Raw genomic sequence first — 19031 nt, forward strand, 5'->3', positions numbered from 1 at the left:
TGAATTCAAAGCTCTGAAGTTTATTGTCTGTTTTAGGTTTTCCCCTTTGTTTTCAGAATAGACCAAATCCGAAATCAGGGACTCACATACCCTAAACATTTGTACTGTCACTCCCTGATTTAAACTATTTATTATAAGTTATAATCTTATTTTAGCTTTTAGTGAATATTTACAATGCCTTTATTGGGGGTGGAGTTTGATTCTTCATTCAAGCTACATGCTTGTTTGGTGGCCAAATCTCTGAATTCAAATCGAATCAGGAGACCCTTTAATTTTTCTGAATTGAATGCTGAGATGCTGGGGCAGATGAAGCGTCCCACAGGAGTGTAGGGGAGTACCCTGCGCACTCAGCAGCCGACCCAGAAGTGGACCAGAAGCACTTCCAGTCCACTTCTGGGTCCACTGGGGAGCATGCAGGGGGCCCCCCTGCAACCCTCCCGTGGGCCCCCTCCCCCAGCTTGGCGACTGGTGCCTCCTGGGTGTGTGGGGGGGCATCCAGGGTCCCCCCATGGCCAATTGCCGAGCCAGGAGGGCACAGGGGGCACCCTGCATGCTCAGCGGTGGACCTGGAAGTGGACCAGAAGCACTTCTGGGTCTGCTGCTGAGCACGCAGGCCCCCCCCCCCCCCCCCGCTCCATCTGCCCCACCATTGCAGTGTTCATGAGCTGCGCCTGGTACTTTGAGGTATGTAGCTGTGCCTATGGCAGAATTGCTGATTCTCCAAATCAGCATCGAATCTTCAGATCTGGATTTGGACGAATCGAATCGGGACAGTGATCTGAATCAATGAATCGAATCACTGTCCCTGATTCGGGCCAAATCCAAATCAAATTTCACACATCCCTAATGCTTGTATCTTTAACTTTTTTTGCCTGCACCTTAAAAAATGCCTTTATTTGCTTGTCCTGACTAACTCTATCAATTACAGCAAGAGCCTTAATAGCTGACACTGAGTTTTCACAAACACCTTTTTTCTTGCCTTAACAAATTGGCAACACCTACCTTTCTAGGATTTTAATACTATTCCGGGTAGCAAAAACATTTCTTACCTTTCCTTTCTCACTCCCTGTTACCAATAAGAGTGCCCACAGTTACACTTTCAACAGTCCCTCTTTACCTTGCAACATACCCACAACAAACACACGACACTGCTCACACCCTCTGTTTTACACCAACATTTTAACAACCTTTGTAAAGCTGCTCACTTCTTAGGCTTCTTGGGCTCTACTTCTGTACATTTACACAGTTTTTAGTGCAGGGGTTAATTTTTTCTCTGCTATTGACTTCTTATTGGACCAGCAATAAAAGTTATTGTACTTAACCTAAACAAACCACAGCATGACCTCAAGCACTGAGATCAGGTTACAACTTTTTCTTAGACCAGTTTTTACTTAAGTTTTATTCTTACTCTTTCCTCCTGCCCTTTCTTGCATCCAAACTGTTAATCTGTTCACTGCCTCTCTTTCTAAACACTTTCCACATTTCCTTCTGTATAACAAATGCCTTATAGCTTTCACTTTTCTCTGTCTTTTATGAAACAGCACTTCTTTTTCACAGCCTGCCATAAAAGCCACACTGCAGCCCCATGCTGTTTTTGCATAGATGAGGGGTCACCTAAACAGTACTGGCTGTTAAAATCAGAAAGAGTGAACCGGGGAAAGGGGCACACATCTTCCCTCCAAGGGGATGGTCCTCCCTTCAAAAGCTGTCTGCAAAACTTTTACAGCCTTCTGATGGTTGTGAAGAGGCTGGAAGTGCGTCTTTAGAGGAGACATATGATCCAGGCTGAGGTTTACCTAAGAGGGCAGTGACGAGGTTGAGGAGGGAACTCCTGTTGTGCCCGACACTGAATTTACTTGAGTGCCAGGTGCATTACATTGGATTCACTTGGTGCCTTGGGGCTACTTCTGGCAGGGAGTTTTCCCTGGGGAGGGAGAGGAGGAAGGAGAGAGAACACCGGCAAGGTGGAAGCCCTGGTTGAGAGTGAGGAGGCTATCCCCGGGAATGGGGCTTGAGACTGAGATGGTCTATGAGCTCGGAGCAGCTCTGTGAGTGCTGCTATCCGGCAATCACAGTGGCGGTGAGGGTTAAAAGCCTGAAGCCTTGCAGACTGCCAAGGGGAACCTGAGTATACAGGGAAGTTTTCCTGTTTTGAGTTGCACTGGCAATGTGGATCAGGAGACTGGGTAGCCCCAGGGGGGCATTGCCTCGTGGTAATGAGGGCAGTTAGCAGAGCCTGGGAGTGAAGCCTTGCCAGCCAAAGAGGAATTGCAGCTGAAAGGACCCACACCTGTGGGGTGGCAGTATTTGAAGCACTGACTTCAGTTTTTGTGTTCCATTTTTTTTTGCTTACTGAGAAGGGGAGGATTTGCCCATGGCAGTTGTCCTTTGCCCCGTCAAGGGAAGGGAACTCTACAGGGTGACTGGATTCTGGGCATCCAGCCCTAGAAAAGAGGGGAATACAAGACAAGAAAAGGGATAGGATTTGGTTGATTTATCAGACTGGGCAGATTAGTTGGGATCTGAGATCTGGACAGGTTAAAGACTTTTTTTATGTCAGAGGTAATTATCCAGAGAAGGAACCGATAACTGGCACTGAGTGAGAGAAAACAGCTAGGCTGACCACACGCTTATGGTCCAGTTTATATCTGTTCCCGTGATGATGACTGGTAGGTGTATGGCTGGGGTAAATGGAGAGGTTGGAGCCCCACTGGGAAGACGCCTAGTGCCACAACCAGGCTTGTGAAGAGAACACCACCTTCCAAAAGTGCAATTCATCGAGTCATGGCAGGCAAGAATTAGCTGGAGATCAGAGTCTAATTAGCTGGCCAAGACATCCCTGACAACCATGAACAGGTGAATGTCATACGGATGTCTCAGGCCATGCCCTTATGCAGTGATCCTTCAACAATGGTGAGGATTTTTAAACTGCTGAATCTGTTCCTTCTTAGTTACTTTTGGTTTGGTGCCAGTAACCAAAACATTGAATGCCTTACAAGCCTGCTTTTAGCCACTGGAGGAGTTTGCAGTGGAGAAAAGTGCACTGGAGGAGCCCACAACCATCACCAAGCAAGCTGAGGGCCAGCCAGGTAACTGGAAGAAGAGATGCCTCATCATTGTAGACGGTAAGACTCCCTGCTGAGAGGAACAGAGGGAACCATCTGCGACCCGGATGCCATGGTGTGAGAGGTTTGTTGCCTGCCCAGAGCTACAAGGCTCTGGGGGCCAGGTTTAGGAAGACAGGGGCGCAGGTGGTCTTCTCATCGATCCTCCTGGTCAGCAGTCTCAGTAGGCATCACATCACCTGTGTCAGAGAGGTCAACCCGTGGCTCTGGGAGTTGGTGCCATCATGTGTGTTTTGGCTTCCTGGACCACAATCCGCACTTCCATGCAAGGAACATCCTGGGACGCGATGGGCTTCAACTCTCTGCAAAGGTAGAAGAGTTTCTTTTCTTACAGGTTGGCTGATCTCCTGTGTCAGGCTTTAAATTAGGTTCAATGGGGGACAGGGAAGCAGAAGATGGAGAGAATCTAGGACCTACAATCTATGATACTGTCATATTGAATGAAATAGTTTGAATGTTTGTGATGGTTGCCCATTAGCCAGTTTCAGGAAGAAGATAAGATTTATCTCCTTATCTAGGTCATTGTTTTTGGACTACGTGCAAAAGGTCCTTACTTTGCTTAAAGTCTTAATTTGAATTTTATCTTTAGAAGTCTTTTACAAAGAGCAAATATCCTGAGTTCCGAGAGATCAAACCCTAGAGCCTTTTGATCAGATTGGTAAGAAAAGATCACTTGTGGTGATATGGAAGTTCCCCAAAAGTAATTTAAAATGATTAACAAAAGAAACTAATTACTAAGCAAAAGAATCTGTTGAGTAAGATCCGAGCCCAAATTTGGGGGTAATGACAGGTTTGAGTAGGAGTGGCCCAAGACAGCAGCTCACTCAATAAAAACTGTAACTTACTGTCCCAATTTGGAGGTGTCTATACTTGTAGAACAACGAAGGAAGAATCGCAAGTGTAGGCCGGATTAGATTGATCACCTGAACCAACCTCTCCGTGAACACGAATCTTTTAGTTCACACTGAAGCCGCGGAGCACCTGAAAGGGACTGAAGGAAGGGGACTTAGTCCTATCACTGCTGAGGCCAGCCTATTGAATTGTATTGCTGAGGTGAGCCCATTGAACTGTACTACTGAGGCCAACCCATTAAATTGTACTACTGAGGAATGAAACCATATTTAGGTGTTTGGCTTCTCGGAATTCTAGGATTGTAAGTATAATATGAAAAATAATAGTATTGATTCAAATTTAAATTTTAGTTGTAATTGTAGTTGTTTTTGTAATACTAATTCTTATAGCATTGTTTGGGAAGGAAGTACATTCGGAGCATTGTTTCTGATATATGTAATTATTGTGTTCTTAATGTTTGTGGTGTTTCTTAAAGCTAAGCAGTGTTATATGCGTAGCAAAGAATTTTAAAATAAAATTGTGTTGTATGAATTAAGTGTGTAATCATTGTGAAATCGTGCAATCAGCTAACTACTCCCCCAGCCAGTGCATCAAAACGAATCAGTAAATTGTGTGGGATTTTCTCTATTCCATAACCCACTAGAGACAGATACATGCAACAGAACATCCCAGGTAAGTATGAAGGGGCCCATTGGGCATCAGAACTGACGGGGGGGGGGGCACCAACGGCAACGTTCAGAGGGCTCAAGTGCCTTTATAATAATGCTAGGAGCTTGGGGAACAAGCAGGAAGAACTTGCACTCCTGCTTGCAGACAATAATGATTTAATGGGGCTAATAGAAACCTGGTGAGACCCTACCCACGACTGGGCAGTATGCATTGAGGGCTATAGGTTGTACAGATGGGACAAAGTAGGGAGGAAAGGTGGTGGGGATGGGGGGGTGGGGGCTGTACTCTATGTTAAAGAGTGTTATACATCTACCCTAATCAAAATGGGATAAGAGGAGAAGAAAGTAGAGTGTCCCAGGGACGCAGGATCGGGCAAGGGGAAAGCCACACCCATAGGCAGACCCCAGACAAAGGATAAAGAAAAAAACCTACTTGTTGCAGGGCTCCAGAGTGACGAAGAGGTGTGCTGGGGAAAACCGCCAGCACGGTTTATCAGCCGTGCTCATCTACAGCTGGAGCCAGGTGACATCATGAAGAGACGTTACCCAGCAGAGATAAAACCCGGGAGCGCGGGAAAAGAAACGCCGGGAGCTGGAGAAACGGTGGGGGACCAGTGGGCTGAGTGCGTCCGGTCGCTGCAGGGAGCAGACGGGTCAGCGCGGAGAGTAGCGGTGGCGGCAGCAGGGGATGCGGGAGATCCCCATGACGGAGATGCCCGTCAGGGATCAGAGGAGCCGGCAGAGAAGCCGGCAGTGGCGGCAACAAGAGCCGTCAAAGGAGCTCCTGCTGGAGGTGGCTGGAGCCCGAGACTTCAGAGCAGAGGCAGATCCGGGAGAAGACAAAAGAAACCCCAGCTGGGGTGAAAGTGCGGGTCCTGACTCAGGACGTGCTAGCTTAGGGGCCTTAGGGGTGAGAGAAGCGGAGGACTCTCAGCTCTGTGGTTGCTTTTCCTCTTTTTTCTTTATTCTGCTTTCCTTCCTCAGACCTTTCTTTTATTTCCTTTTTCACTTTGGGTCATTCCCGTTGTGTGGGATTTTTGTTGGTGTGTGTCCTCTTGTGTTTTCCCTTTTTGGCCTGTTCTATTTTAGTTCCCTGCCTAGAGCAGGTTAGCCCAGCACACCTTACTGGGTTTTGGGGGATTAGAGACCCCAGTTGAAGATAAAGGACAACGTGTGAATGCAGCGATGACCAGCATCATCTGTAGCAGAACACTCAGGGCATCAGAAGGGGCAACCCCGAAGGCAGAGTGCCCCCAGATCCTCTGGGTCTAGTCGGAACCTGAGGCATCAGTTTGCGAAGGAGGACACATAGGAACTGAGGAAGACATCAAAAGGGGCTAGCTGCTAAAGATCCTGAAGCTCGTTTCGAAGGTTGGCATATGGCTGGGGTGTAGGGGAGATTGGAGCCCTATGGACATCCGCCAAGACACATGACAACTCTGGAGGTATCCTCAAAGGGGACCCCCTGCACTGAAGATCCATCCAAAGTCGTGGCAAGAGAGTTTGGGGGACACCCTGAAGGTGATCGAGGTCATGGGGGACCTAAACTACCCTGACATCTGCTGGGAGGACCAGTCAGCCAAATCCAACCTTTCACGTAGGTTCTTAACCTACATACAGGACCTTCACCTAACGCAGGAGGTATACGGCCCCACTAGGGGGAATGCCTTACTGGACTTGGTGTTGGATACAGGGGATGACATGGTAGGGGAGCTGCAGATTCGTGGTCACCTTGGGGACAGTAACCATCAATCAGTTGAATTCACCATATGGCATAGGGTGGGAAAGATAACTAGTAGGGTGGAAGTGCTTGACTTTAGGAAGGCTAACTTCAGTGTGCAGGGTAGGAGTATTGGCGAGATGGGAGTCCAGAAAGGGTGGTCATTCCTAAAGGAAGCGATCCTTCGGGTGCAAAGGGAGATGATCCTATTGCGAGGGAAAGTGGGGAAAGAGGCCAAAAAACTTCCTTGGCTAAATAGAGAAATCCAGGGGAGCCTAAGGGCAAAAAAAGAGGCATATAGGCAGTGGAAGCAGGGGGGAGTTACCAAGGAGGAGTATACCTACTTGGCCCACACTTACAGGGAGGCAGTTAGAAAGGCCAAAGCAACTATGGAGCTGAGGCTGGCAACAGAAATTAAAGACAACAAAAAGTATTTTTTTAGGTATGTAGGGAGTAAAAGGAACGAGAAGGGCACCATTGAACAAGTGGGAGCAATTAATGACAGACAGGGGGGGACAAGGCTGAACTTTTCAATTATTTTTTTGCCTCAGTGTTCCTGAACAAGGGTCACGACTAGTCTCCTAATGGGTTCTTAGATGGGCATCAGAGGACACCAGCCTACCAACTGTTGATGCTGACTTATTGAAGAGCCACTTGGATGGACTGGATGTGTTCAAGTCGGCAGGCCCAGATGAGCTTCATCTGAGAGTACTGAAGGAATAGGCAGAACCACTAGCATGGGTGTTTGAGCACTCATGGTGCTCAGGTCAGGTCCCAGAGGACTGAAAAAGGGCCAATGCGGTCCCTATTTTCAAGAAGGGGAGGAAGGAGGATCTGAGTAGTTATAGGCCAGTCAGTCTCACCTCCATCCTTGGAAAAGTCTTTGAAAAGATCATTAAGGATCATATTTGTGTGAGTCCAGTAGGAAAAATGATGTACCAGGGAAACCAGCATGGATTTGTAGCAGGTAGATCATGCCTGACTAATCTGGTTTCTTTTTATGACCAGGTCACAAAACGCTCAGGTGCAGGAGTAGAGGTGGATGTAATTTACTTGGATTTTAGGAAGGCCTACGACACACCTCCTTTCTATATAGCTGGACAACAGTGTTCAAACAGTATAATGACATCACCCTTGTGTAAGGTTAATGTCAAGGGGGGGGGGGAATATGTAGCAAAACCCCCAGTTTTTCTTTTTTTTTTCTTTTAAAATGCATTCCCTCCCCTCTCCAACCATTTCTGACTTTTTCTTTCCCTCTCTATTCCCTATAGATAAGTATAAGTGAGCTAAGACATAGGATAAGTTTCAGCATTTTATTTTGATTCATAGATTCATAGATGTTAGGGTCGGAAGGGACCTCAATATATCATCGAGTCCGACCCCCTGCATAGGCAGGAAAGAGTGCTGGGTCTAGATGACTCCAGCTAGATGCCTATCTAACCTCCTCTTGAAGACCCCCAGGGTAGGGGAGAGCACCACCGCCCTTGGGAGCCTGTTCCAGACCTTGGCCACTCTAACTGTGAAGAAGTTCTTCCTAATGTCTAGTTTAAATCTGCTCTCTGCTAGCTTGTGGCCATTATTTCTTGTAACCCCCGGGGGTGCCTTGGTGAGTAAAACCTCACCAATTCCCTTCTGTGCCCCATGATGAACTTATAGGCAGCCACAAGGTCGCCTCTCAACCTTCTCTTGCGGAGGCTGAAGAGGTCCAGGTGCCCCAGTCTCTCCTCATAGGGCTTGGCCTGCAAGCCCTTAACCATACGAGTGGCCCTTCTCTGGACCCTCTCCAGGTTATCCACATCCCTCTTGTAGTGCGGTGCCCAAAATTGAATGCAGTACTCCAACTGCGGTCTGACCAGTGCCTGATAGAGGGGAAGTATCACCTCCTTGGATCTGTTCGTCATGCATCTGCTGATGCACGATAAAGTGCCATTAGCTTTTCTGATGGCTTCGTCACACTGCCGACTCATGTTCATCTTGGAGTCCACTAGGACTCCAAGATCCCTTTCCACTTCCGTGCCACCCAGCAGGTCATTTCCTAGGCAGTAGGTATGCTGGACATTTTTCCACCCTAGGTGCAGCACTTTGCATTTCTCCTTGTTGAATTGTATTCTGTTGTTTTCTGCCCATTTGTCCAACCTGTCCAGGTCTGCTTGTAGTTGTTCCCTGCCCTCCGGCGTGTCTACTTCTCCCCACATTTTTGTGTCATCCGCAAATTTGGACAGAGGACATTTCACTCCCTTGTCCAAGTCGCTGATGAAGACACTGAAGAGTATCAGTCCTAGGACCGAGCCCTGCGGGACCCCACTGCCCACACCCTTCCAGGTCGATACTGACCCATCCACTACGACTCTCTGGGTGCGACCCTCTAGCCAATTTGCCACCCACTGGACTGTGTAGTCATCCAAGTCACAGCCTCTTAACTTGTTCACCAGTATGGTGTGGGATACCATATCGAAGGCCTTCTTGAAGTCTAAGTATATGACGTCAACCCCTACTCCTGCGTCCAGGCGTTTTGTGACCTGGTCATAAAAAGAGACTACATTAGTCAGGCATGATCTACCTGCTACAAACCCGTGCTGGTTTTCCCTCAGCATAATTTGTCCTGCCGGACTCTCGCAAATGTGAGCCTTGATAATTTTTTCAAAGACTTTGCCTAGGATGGAGGTGAGACTGACTGGCCTATAGTTGCCTGGGTCCTCCTTCCTCCCCTTCTTGAAAATGGGGACCACATTGGCCCTTTTCCAGTCCTCCGGGACCTGGCCCGTGCGCCATGAGTGTTCAAATATTCCCGCCAGTGGCTGTGCAATGACGTCAGCCAGTGCCTTCAGTACCCTCGGATGGAGCTCATCCGGGCCTGCCAACTTAAACGCATCCAGTTCCTCCAAGTGACTCTTCACCATCTCAGGGTCTACACATGGTAGTCTGGCACCCTGCTGCTGCCTCTCTACAATCCCAGTGAGAGCCTTGTCCTCACTTAGGAACACTGAGGCAAAGAACTCATTGAGGAGTTCAGCCTTGTCCCCCCTGTCCGTCACCAATTGCTTCTGCCCATTTAGTAGGGGTCCTATTCCACCCTGGGCCTTCCTTTTACTCCCTATATAGATGAAAAACAATTTCTTGTTATGCTTAACTTGGGATGCCATCCTCAGCTCCATGGTAGCTTTGGCCCGTCTAACTGCTTTCAACCATTTGGTAGCATGGTTGAATGGGGATGAATGAGGGTGCTTGAGAGACAGTGGCAGTAGGTCTAAAAATAGCTCCCTCTGAATGACCAAACCATCAACACCAACACCTGGACCAATGACCCAGCCCTTGGAACCACCCTCAGCATTCAAGAAACAAAAGATGAGGCAGCCCACCATTGTGCCAGGCTTCACATGCTCAGTAAGAACACCTGGAGCCCTCTGGAACAGGACTGGCATTGCCTGGACAGGCCTTCCCATAGGAGATCAGAGGTAGTCTGCCCCATAAAAGGGGTAGTGAAGACTGACTATTTGGGATGCCCTCTCCATCTGGAACAGCACCATGCCACGCTACCTATCCACCCAGAGGCCCTGCCGGTGACCCCCCTCTGGACAATACCTACTGGACAAAGACCCCTTTCCAGCCTGGATAGGTAGCTATCACCCCCACCCTCTCTTCAACCAAGGACTTCAACTCTGTTTCTCTTCCCTACCTGGACTCCAGCCCTTCCACTGAGTCTCTTTCTCCTGCTGCCATTGTGAGTGCTTGTGTGTGTGTGTGTGTGTGTGTGTGTATGTGTGTGTGTGGGAACCAATAACTTCATGGGGCTGTGTAGTGTGTTGTCTACACAGGGTTGTTTAATAAACCTGTTATTTTGAAACCCTGAGTTGGGTTTTTGTCTGTTTCCTGACTGTTTCCTCCTTGCCACTACTTATCTGCCTCCTCAGTCTCTAAGCTGGCAGCCTGTTTTCAGCTCCAAGCTCCCAGGTTTCTGCCTCTCTCTCTCTTTCCTGTCTGTTTCCTCCTTGCCACCACTTATCTGCCCCCTCCTCCCCAATATCTCAGCTGTCTGCCTCAGTTTCCAGCCCCAATCAACCTTAAGTAACCCCAACCCTCAGTTCCTCAGCCAGCTTCTCTCTAGTCCACGGCTTCTAATCTCAGTTCTGGCAACTTTCACTCCGTACACTTTAACTCTCTCTCTCTCTCTCTCTCACCTTAACCTTCCCCCAAATATCCCAGGTACCCCAAGCACACACACACATACCGTGCCATCCAAGCTAGGAACTTACCTATGTGTAGGTGGGTTGTATGTGTGTGAACTGGTAAGTGTGTGTGTATATATATGTCATTGCGTGTATGATATATGAATTAGTGATCTGTGTATGTGTACTGAGTGTGCAGGTATGGACAATTGATTTTTGTCTAACTTCTGGGATGTATAGTGTATGTGCTTGAATTGGTGATAGGTATGCATGTGCCTATGCTGTTTGGATGTGTATGTGCCTGAGCGGGTAGTGTGTGTGTGTATACACCTAATTGATTTGTGTGTTTATATATGTGCAATTGTGTTACACCCTCCTGTCTAACAGTGCAACATTGAGTTCCTGAGAGTTGGCCTGACCCCACAGGGCTACATAGTTGTGTGACACTTAACCTCTGAGAACTTGTAGCTTCCTTGAATTTCAGTGGCAATTGATTTACCTTCTTGGTAAACCAGGCCATAGTATAGCCTCTTTCCTATTCACTTCCCATGGGTGAGAGTTTTTCCTTATTAAAAGTATGTAAACCTATAAAGTTCAGTGGTTACTCTTTCCTTCGTAAATTGGCAGAAAATATGCACCACTTGAATATTTTTTATTTAACTTTGATCCTTGGATAGATTGACATGACTTGAGGTCTTAAAATAGGTTGTCATAATTTTAAATGTAAATAGCTTTATTTCTTTAAAACTATAAAAACTGATTATTAGATTAATATTTTTATGAAAAAACCCAACAAAACGATTGTATCTACTTTGTGCTGTATCCTTTCTCTAAGGATTTGTTTTTGCAAAGGGTCCCCTTGGGATAAATAGCCTGTGGGAAGCTATTCCAAGATGGAAACAAGGGACTTCAGTTTGCCCTATGTTTGTATGGGTGAAGAGAAGCCTCAAGCTCTCTAGGAGCCAATGCCCAGGGCAGGTTTGAAACAGCCGAGTTCCCTCATGCTGTCCACACCTTTCCTAGTGTTTACAGTGCATGGAGCTTGTCTGCAGAGAACTAGCAGTGTTTCAGAAGCCACTATTCATGTCAGTGGAGCCTCCTCTTCCTCTCGCTCCCTGTACCAAGGAAACGGATCTGAAAGAAATCAGATGTCCGTGATGCTGGGACAGACGGATCTGGGCCCTCGGCTGTGTCTGTGCTGGGGCACTCGCTCTGCATGTCTTTTGGACATGTGTGTCCCATGGGAGCTGCCGTGTGCATTGCTGCCTGACACAGGAGACACAGCTGGTGCCCATACGTGTTGTGTCAGCCACTTGGATCCTAAAGGAGAAATGTGGTTCTTCCCCATGCCAGGAGAGAAGCGCGGGAAGCTGCGGGCCCTGCGTGGCCCCGCTGTGGCTGGAGGGGCTGCTGGGCCCTCTGCATATGTGCATGTGGCACTGGGCTCAGTGGTGAGCAGCTCACAGTGGGTGAGTGTCTGTGGCAGCAGTGGGGCTGGGGCATGGCTCGCTCACATCTCTGCACCATTGTGGGGTGTGGGGCTGCCACCGGGCCGGGCCAGAGCAGGGGCAGTGCCGCTGAGCCAGCCGCACATAGCCTGTGGTGGGTGCAGGAGTCTGGGGGACCTGTGCCCCCCTTCCCTGCACATGCCCTTCTTTACACACTGGGGGCAGAAGTGAGGGCACTGGCAGGATGGGGGAGGGCTGTGGGGCTGGAGTGAGGGCTCGGGAAGGGTGTGGTGGCTGTGGGGTGGAAATGAGGGAATGGGCAGGGCAGGGGGGGAGGTCTGTGGGGTGAGAATGAGGGCACTGGAGGGGAGCTGTGGGGTGGAAGTGAAGGGCACTGACATGGGCAGGGAGGCACTAGTGCTTTTATGTAAGGGAAAAATGGTGATAAATTCTTGTGTCCTGTCAGGAATGATTGGTATGACTATGTCACCTTATGATAATCCTCTCTTGCTGGTGTTAAAAGCCCTCCTGCCTTGTGGCTAATATTTTTATAGTCTATCTTCAGTTCTCTGGGAACGCATGTATCGCATAAATTGAGGGAAACCTATATTTTAGTTAGTGGCATTTAAATTGAAATGACTACCCTTTAAATGCAAGGGATTACTTTGTGCCTTGGTAAAATATGATGCAGGTTGTTCATTTGCTTCCTCAATGGACTAAGCAGCACTTAACATTAAGGTAACTGAAGACGTGGTTCTGTAGTTGCAGAACTTTCCTGTGCAGAAAGTTTCTGTTGAACTGTACAGCCAGTCTGAACAAAAATGAAATCTGAAATGGGCCTAAAAAATTGCTGCTTCTTTTTGCCATTTTACCCATATTCCTGCTTTTGTTAACTCAGCTTAAGTTGTAAGACTTTCTTCTTACCAAAAATGCCTTTAGACAAAATTGCAAAGAATTGGTTTCCTCACTGTCTGAATCTTTGAATCCTTGAATCTTACTTCACTTGTGTGCTAACTTAAGACTTGAGCATCTTGTGAGAAAAAAAGATTTAAGGGAATGTTAGGAAGGGTAATTTAGAATATGCTGTTTGCATTGCTGCATACTTAATTCAGGAATGTGTGTGCCAACCTTTGTGCACGTGAAGGGACAGGACTGGGTTCTATATTTGCATGCCTTCATGAATCAACCTCCAAGTATCTAAGGCTTTTAAATGCATGTCAGAATTTGCAAGTTATCTCTGGCCTGGAAAACTCTTTATTTATTTTGCGAGTGTAAATGTTTGTCAAAAGGACAATTTTCTTGCCATTTTCTAGTTGGTCTAATAAAAAGTATCATTTTGGAACCAAGAGTTTTTTATATGTCTTATAAACTTCAGTAAGGTATTGGAGGCTAATAGCATGGACTGCTTATAACTGTGAGCTTGCTTTACCTGAAAGTCAGGGCTTCTCTAAGTATTTATGGCTGCCATTGTCAGAGGATCTGAGAACATGAAAATTGTTCAAGAATTTTTCCCTCATAACTCACCTGTAAGAGATGACAGTACCATCTTATTCCACAGATGGAGGGCAAAATAAGTGACATGCCCAAGGTCACACAGGAAACCTGTAGTTGAGCTAGTAATTGAACCCATGTCTCTCTGATGTCCCAGTGTTATTCCTTCCCTCCCCCCACCCCCTGGAAGATTCTATTGCAGGTCGAAGGCCTGGACTTTTTGAGTTTGTGCGTATGTGAGAAGCAGTGGAAAGATCATGCTGCCATTGTGATACAGTACGGGTGACTGTTCTGAGAGAGACTTAAAAACCTGAAAATGGATTGATTATTAATTACACTTTTTCTTTTGTACAGTCTATGTTTGTCTACACGGTAAACAGATCACACTATGGAGAACCCTAAAAAATAATAAATTCTTCTTAACAATGGTGTTTAGTTGTGATTATAATTTACAGTCTATTAAGTGCTTTAGGACTTTAAGAACTTTAGGAAGGCCTTTGAGACAGTTTCGCACCCTATCCTCATTGGGAAGCTAGCAGACTGAGGAGTGGATGCCTACACAGTCAGGTGGGTGGCCAACTGGCTTGGGGACCGCACTGAGACAGTGGTGGTGGATGGTTCCTTTTCGGCCTGGAGGGAGGTGGGCAGTGGGGTCCTGCAGGGTTTGGTCCTTGGACCGATATTATTCAATATCTTCATCAGTGATTTGGACGAGGGCATGGAGAGCACCCTCTTCAAGTTCACTGATGATACCAAGTTATGAGGCAAAGTTAGTACACCGGAGGGCAGGGAGCAGATTCAGGCTGACCTGGACAGGTTGGATCAATGGGCAGAGAGAAATAGGATGCAATTTAATAAAGATAAATGTAAGGTACTCCACCTGGGAAGGAGGAACCCTCAGCACACCTATAGGTTGGGGAGTGTCCTTCTCAGCAGCTCGGAGGCAGGGAGGGATCTTGGAGTCATAATTGACTCCAAGATGAACATAAGCCGGCAGTGTAACGAGGCCATCAACAAGGCCAATCACACCTTGTCGTGCATTAGCAGGTGCATGACTAATAGAACAAAGGAGGTGATGCTTCCCCTCTATGCAGCACTGGTCAGGCAGCAGTTGGAGTACTGTGTCCAGTTTTGGGTGCTGCACTTTAAGAGGGACACAGGGAATCTTGAGAGGGTCCAGAGGAGGGCCACTCGCATGATTAGTGGCCTTCATGATAGACCCTACGGGGGGAAGTTGAGAGAGCTGAATCTCTTCAGCCTTCACAAGAGATGGCTGAGGGGAGATCTTGTGGCCGCTTATACATTTATTAGGGGAGGTCAACGGGGAATAGGGGACGCACTGTTTACTAAGGTGCCCCAGGGAGTGACTAGGAATAACGGGTGTAAACTAGTTAAGAGTAGATTTAGGTTAGATATTAGGAAGAAATTTTTCACAGTAACGGTGGCCAGGATCTGGAATGGGCTTCCAAGAGAGGTGGTGCTATCATCTAGCTTGGAGGTCTTCAAGAGGAGGCTAGACAGTCACCTGGCTGGGGTCATCTGACCTCAGTCCTCTTTCCTGCCAGGGGCGGGGGGTCGGACACGATGATCCATTGTGGTCCCTTCCAACTCTACAATCTATGAATCTATGAAAGTGTATCAAGAAATATTTGACAATTAGGAGAGTGGGTGGGCTAGTAGCCACAACAGCTTTTCTGCCTCTGTACAATTAATGTATATATGTATTTTATACTTCCTTTAGCTAAAATTGCATGATGTGCGCGAGGATTTTGAGTGTTGAAATCAGAATGACACCAGTAAGGTTTTCCTTGTAATGCAGCTTGACACTTTCCAAAAAAATCGATTCCTTTTAATTCTGTGCTGTTGGTTAGTTCAATACTTTACTGTGGTTTTGAGACAGACATTGTTACAGAAAAAATGAATGTCTTCTGCAGGAAGGTTGGTTGTGCAAAGCAAGTGCTGTAGTGCTCAGATATCATTGCTAACATCCAATAAGGAAGTAGATTGAAATCATGTGATGTTTCAGGAGGTAATTACTTTAAATCAGTGGGAAATTGTGGAGGTTTGCACCATCTGTGAAGGAGAATGACCTAGCGGCTGATACAACAGCAGTCTTTTATCCGTTGAAAACAACATATATTTCTTCTGGGTTTTGTATTTGAGCAACTGGATAGAATTTTCAAAGCTAATTCTGAGAAAATTATAAAAGCCTGTAGAGGATTATTGTGGGGAAAGGGAACAGACAGACAAGTTTGCCAGAGATATCATACTTACTTGAGTAGTTACCTCATCAGCATTGTTTGACCAATCAAGGTTTTTCCACTTAACCCTGATTCGCCTATTGGTTCGTATTCCCCTGCTGCCTCTTACCTTATTGTTAGGCCATTGTTCTTCAGGTGGTTACACAGATGCCTAGCTTTATGAATGACAATATCTTTTATTAGACCAACTGTACAGTTGGGGGAGATGTTCCAGTAAAGATATTACCAAAGAAATCTTGCTTCTCTTTGTACTTTGTACATGTAAATCAGTAGCACGGGGATCTAGGAATGTGATTATGCCTTTAGACAATGTCTAGTAGGCCTGTGCGAAGCAGCAAGTATTGGGTTCAGATTTGGATTTGGCCAATTTGGAGGGACAGTGATTTGATTCAGTGATTCAAAATACTTTCCCTGTTTGATTTGGCTGATTCAGATCTGGAGATTCAGCCATAGACTATACAGGCAGCAGTCCTCGATGGCGTTGGACACAGCTGCCTCCAGTTGCTAAGTCTGTTGTGGTGGGTGAAGAGGGGGAAGATCAATGCCTCCACAGCAAGGGAGGGGTTGGGGCTAGGGCTGGGACAAGCTGCCCAGCTGGGATGGGGGGACATAGGACTCAAGGAGGGGGGCTCCTGCCACTGCACACTGCTATGCACCATGAATCTAGGAGCTCCTCTTCTAGTGGCTCCTCCATCAGCTCTCACCACTGGTCCAGAAGGGCATGGGAGTGGGTGTGTGCCCCCAGATCTATGTGGTGTGGGCTAGGCTGGGCTGCGCTCCGGACGGGTGGTAGAAGGCACTGGGAGCAGGGGCTATACCCTCCTGCTGCTTGCCCAGCCAGGGTGGGGAGGCACGGGATGGTGCCACTGTGCTGCCTCAGACAAGCAGTGCACAGTGACAGTAGCTGCTCCAGCCTCCCCACATCTCCCAGACAAGCCGAGGCTTCACCCTGGCTGGGCAAGCAGCAGCAGGGCATGGGGGCAGGTGCAGCAGGAGCTATGGGGAATTTCAGGGTGGCTTCAGCGCCCCCACAGTCCCTGCTCCACTGTGTTCTGCAGGGCGGGCAGAGCCAGGGCTATGCTCCAGGCTGTGGCTGGGCCTAGCCACCCAGAGTGCAGCCCAGGCTCCAGCTGCCGGAAGAGCAGCTCCTGGACTGGCAGAGCACGGCGATGCACAGTGGTGGGAGTCCCCTTCCTGAATCCCATGCCCCCACACCCCGGCTGGGCAGCTTGTCCGAGCCCCAGCCCCAGCCCCAATCCCTCCCTCACTGTGGGGGCATTGATCTGCCTCCACCCACACCCCTTCCCTTCCCCCTCCGCTCACCACAACAGACTAACCAGCTGCAGGCAGCTGCGTCTAGCATCAAGGACTGCTGCCTGTATAGTCTATGACCGAATCTCCGAATCTCTTCAAATTGATTTGGAGGCTTTTGAATTGATTAGGACCTTTTAATAAGATTCCTGATTCAATTTGGATTTGGAGATTCGGCTACTGAATTGGGCTGAATCTCCTCTGAATCCAATCGGATACAGAAGCTTTGCATATCCCAAATGCCTAGCACATGAAGATCTTGCACCAGAAGGCCTCAGAGAGGGATTGAATGTAGTGCTGAAGAGACTGACCTCACAGAAATGGCTGTGTGGCAGTTCACGTGTTGTGCCTGCCACTTCAAGGGTTGAGTCAGTCAGCCAGCAGGTGCCTGGTTGCAGCGGCTATTTTAAAACACAGGTGAGCTATATAAACATAGCAGTTTACTGCTGGCAGCCAGGCAGAGACATTGCTTGGCTGAGCTGTTTTATGAAACATCTGGCAGGTAAAAGCAGGGGAATCTGGGTCCTGGGCAAGACCTAAAACTACCCTGCTGGGATAGGGAGGCCCGGTGGGACTGCTGGTGGTGTGGCAGCCTCACTCACACACCAGGACCACTCATGTCCCTTGTGAAAGGTGGGTTGGAGCACCACAATAACCCCTAGCCCCCACAACACTGTGGGTATAAGGGGCCAGGCATGGCTATGGCCACCTGAGCCCAGGGGGTGTAAGACCCCAGGTGGGGTCAGGCACAGCTGTGGCCACCTGAGCCCCCACAGGAGAATGAGACCCTGGAGGCCCCAGGGAGGAAGTAGATGTGTAGCCCCAGAGAGGGGGGCGGTAGCGAGGGCCCTGATGAGGGTTGAGTGGGGCTGAGGGACAGCCTGAAGGGCAGTACATGGGCAAACCCCCTGAAGAACAAGTTCAGGGCAGTGTGGAGCCCCAGTGAGGGGGCAGTGTGGAGCCCAGTGAGGGGTTACAGGTGGCTGGGAGACTAGTATGTGGGGCCAGGTGCTCAGAGTATGTTTGCATATGTTTGTTTAGAGTTGCCCTAAGAGGGGCCAGGGCAAGCTTGACCCAGGTCAGGAACTTGGCTGGTCACTACCCAGGTGAGGGTTGTGGGAGAGGCCCAAGAGACTATACATCTGTCACCCAAGGCATGATCTGGATAAAGCCCCAAGGCGTACAGGAGCTGCTCCAAGAGGGAGCAGGGTGGAACAAGTTGTTGATGCAAGAAAGAGACTCTGTAATCGGGGGTGGAGTGCAAGAGGCTCTAGTGAGAGGAGGGTGGTGTGAATGTGGATGTGAAAGAGGCCTGACAGTGAGGGCTAAGCTGTAATGTAATGGATAGTCTCCTGCATTTTCCACCAGTTAGGGGAACAGCAAAGTCATGGCAGGCGAGACTGGGTGGACTGCCCCATAGAAACAGGTGGGCAGGCTGACTAGAGACTTGGCCCTGAGCCTGCCCCCTGTCACAGACTGTAACTGACATATGTTTTTTAAAAAGTGCATGGAGGTAAATGATAACAGTAGCTAGAAGGTGGCTTCCACTTCCTCAAAAATGTTTCTGAAACCTCAACTTGTGAAGCTCAAGTAACATAGCTCTGTGTCTTTCCTGACCAGAAAATACTAATCTTGCCTGGGTATTTCCTAATGGAAACCAATCTAATTTAATTTCTTAGGTTCAAAACTATTGCAGGTATAAGCGCAGTAAGTCAGGAAGACTAGCTAACTGAACCAGATAGCCCCTTCCAAAATCATAATTTTATGGCTGTGATCTGCCAGTTGGATTCTTATTGTTGGTACAGGTGTGAGAGTGTGTCAGCATGGATCCATTTGAACAGTTGGGACTTACATTGAGTGGTATGGGAGAAAATGCTGGATTTTGTTTTGCAGAACAGTATGAAGAAAAATTGCACTGTCCCTTTGGGCAATCTTTTGCTTTTTGGATATTCCACAGAACTACAGCTTTTTACCTTTTAAGGTATAAAA

The 19031-nt window shown here is 48.0% G+C and overlaps 1 pseudogene; it reads left to right on the top strand.

Annotated features, from left to right (window-relative positions):
* The first annotated feature begins 5333 nt into the window (after window positions 1–5333).
* LOC102558717 (solute carrier family 22 member 23-like) overlaps window positions 5334–19031 on the top strand; it is a 69546-nt pseudogene continuing 55848 nt past the window's right edge.

Source organism: Alligator mississippiensis, chromosome 8 (assembly GCF_030867095.1).
Source record: "Alligator mississippiensis isolate rAllMis1 chromosome 8, rAllMis1, whole genome shotgun sequence".
Lineage (NCBI taxonomy): Eukaryota > Metazoa > Chordata > Crocodylia > Alligatoridae > Alligator > Alligator mississippiensis.